Genomic DNA, 2969 nt, shown 5'->3' on the forward strand with positions numbered 1-2969 from the left:
ACCAGTATGTGTATTAGTAGATAACTGGACACAGTGCAAGGTCAGAAGGGTGACTGAGTGTGGCAGAAAGGGCAGTATGTCCAGCAACTGCAGATGGCTAAATGACAATGAGTTCAGATAATGGATTCTGATACCACCATTCAAACAATGCTTATGAGTACTTGATAACATAGGGAAAAGCTTAAGATACAGTGTTTGAGAGAGAAAAGGAAAGGTGGAAAAAAATAGATGGAAAGCATGACTTCAATCATGCATACAGATGCTTCCACTTTATACTTTTTTACCTTTTTTTTGAGACAGAGTCTCACTCTGTCGCCCAGGCTGGAGTGCAGTGGCATCATGATCTCGGCTCACTGCAGCCTCTACTTCCTGGGCTCAAGCAATGCTCCCACCCCGGCCTCCTAAGTACCTGGGACTACAGGCATGTGCCACGATGCCCAGCTAATTTTTTATATTTTTAGTAGAGATGGGTTTTTTCCATGTTGCCCAGTCTGGTCTCAAACTCCTGAGCTCAAGTGATCCACCTGCCTCAGCCTCCTAAAGTGCTGGGATTATTAGATGTGAGCCACTGCCTCTACTTTATACTTTCTTGTTGAAGTAGACTGTATTACTGATGCCCCACCCACACCTTCTTTTTGGATATTCGGCCCCTCCTTGAGTTTCTGGAAAGGTCAGCACTACAAATCCAGGGACAACTAGGGAACTCCCACCCTCACTGCTAGGCAGATCAGATTCTCTCTCCTGCTCATTGGAAATGACACAGAGAGTTTTCAATAGATTTTTTGCAGAGGAGCATCTGTATGGAAAGGTCCAGTAACACTGGGACCAGGGGCACTGCCAGGGCAAACCAAAGCCTCAGAGGCTGGAGGAGCCTGAAGCACGTGCTGAATGTCCATCTGCAGAGCAAAGCACAAGCATGGAGCAGAAGTCCAGAGTGAAGGCATGAAGGAGGGAAAAATAACCTCCCAGCCCAGTCCTTCCATGGTGTGGTCCTATATTGAGTTCTGTACTTAGATGTCTGTGAGGTTGCCTGTTGTATTCTTAATACAAATCCCTCTTAAGCCAGGATAGAATAGGTTAAGATAAATGTAATGACTTGACTTGGCTGGAGTGCAGTGGCATGATCATGGCTACTGTAGCTCAACTTCCTGGGCTCAGGTGATCCTTCCCCTTCAGCCTCCTGAGTAGCTGGGAGAGCCACCACACTGGGAGTACAGGCATGGGACACAACGCCCAACGAATTTTCTGTATTTTTCTCACAAATATATTTTTCACAAGAAATCTTAGGTATAATATATTGAAAATCACTGATTGCTTTTTCTTCATCTTTTTTCCTGTGAATGTGTAGGTGTTTGAGTCTCTTGTATTTCTTCTTTTACACAGGATATGGGCTGTTTGAAAACTATTTCATTATCTTCATCATCATCATTCATTTCAGCCACTTCAGATTTTTGTCTCTTCAGAAATGTTAATGTACAAACCGGTGTGGGGCCCTGGGTATCCACAGTCTTCTAAGGAGTACCTAAAACCTTTTCTTCTTCTTATGTAAAATATGGCCTTTTACACCTCTGACAATTTGTTTTGAAAACTTTCTGTTTTCTATAAAATCAAAGAGGAAAATCATATTCAATTCCTTTTTAAGCTAATTTCTTCCCGAGTAATCCTTGTTTCTTCTTAAATCACTCCTCCATCCGTTGCATTTGTGTAAGTGCCGATTCTGATTATACCGTTTCACTGATGGATATGATGGCTGCTTAAATGGAATATTCCAGTCTTGAAAGAGTTCTTTCTGTACTTTTTCAGGTGGCATAAAATGACTCTCCAAGAGTCTTTCACCAAACAGGTAGTTGTTCATTGTTTCAACTTGGCAACATCCTCAGACTCAAACTCCACAAATGCATAGCCTTTGCTATTTCCAGTCCTTTTCTTTCTGGATAGTCTGAACCTTGTAACAGTGCCACACTGGGAGGACAGGAAAGGATCTGGGTTTCATTCAGCAGGTTAGGTAGGTGGCGCACATAGACTACTCCAGGAGAAAGTTGTTCTTGTTTTTTTGTTTTGTTTTTTTTTTTTTTGAGACGGAGTTTCACTCTTGTTGCCCAGGCTGGAGTGCAGTGGCAAGATCTCAACTCACTGCATCCTCTGCCTCCTGGGTTCAAGCAATTCTCCTGCCTCAGCCTCCTGAATAACTGAGATTACAGGCATGTGCCACCACACCAGGCTAATTTTTGTATTTTTAGTAGAGACGGGTTTCTCCATGTTGGTCAGGCTTGTCTTGAACTCTCAACCTCAGGTGATCTGCCTGCCTCAGCCTCCCAAAGTGCTGGGATTACAGACATGAGCCACCGTGACCGACCAGTTGTTCTTGTTTTACTTTGTCTGGGTATGCGCTTGCAAACCTGCGCCACCTTCTTCTGAAACTCAGCATCTACCTGCAGGATCAGTAACAGAATAGGCACAGCCAGGCTGGAAAAGGCTGCCATGCCAAAAGTGGCCAACACCAACTCCATGAGGCACTCCCGGAAACACCCAGTTTTTTATATTTCTAATATAAGCAGGGTTTCGCCATGTTGCCCATGCTGGTCTAGAACTCCTGGACTCAAGCGATCTGCCTGCCCTGGTCTCCCAAAGTACTGGGATTATAGGCGTGAGCCACTGCACCCAGGATTGACTTTGAAATATATGTTGTACATCCAGTCAGCAGTGAACTCTGGGGGAACACCAAAGGTGAGGAGAATGAGAGAAGAGATACCTCCAATTAAAGGAGTTAAGAAGAGATGCTTGAACTTATGTTCTAAAAAGCCACTGCAGGTTGGGCACAGTGGCTCGTGCCTGTAGTCACAGCACTTTGGGAGGCCGAAGTGGGTGAACCGCTTGAGCCTAGAAGTTTAAGACCACCCTGGACAAGATGGCAAAAGTCCATCTGTACAAAAAATACAATACATTAGCCGGTAGCTGTGGTGCCTGTG

The 2969-nt window shown here is 44.5% G+C and overlaps 1 pseudogene; it reads right to left on the minus strand.

The window, feature by feature from the left end:
* Positions 1 to 1304: 1304 nt before the first annotated feature.
* Positions 1305 to 2483, minus strand: LOC108531496 (MKI67 FHA domain-interacting nucleolar phosphoprotein-like; annotated as a pseudogene).
* Between the last annotated feature and the right edge of the window lie 486 nt (positions 2484 to 2969).

This window comes from Rhinopithecus bieti, unplaced genomic scaffold, assembly GCF_001698545.2.
Source record: "Rhinopithecus bieti isolate Rb0 unplaced genomic scaffold, ASM169854v2 scaffold_9693, whole genome shotgun sequence".
Lineage (NCBI taxonomy): Eukaryota > Metazoa > Chordata > Mammalia > Primates > Cercopithecidae > Rhinopithecus > Rhinopithecus bieti.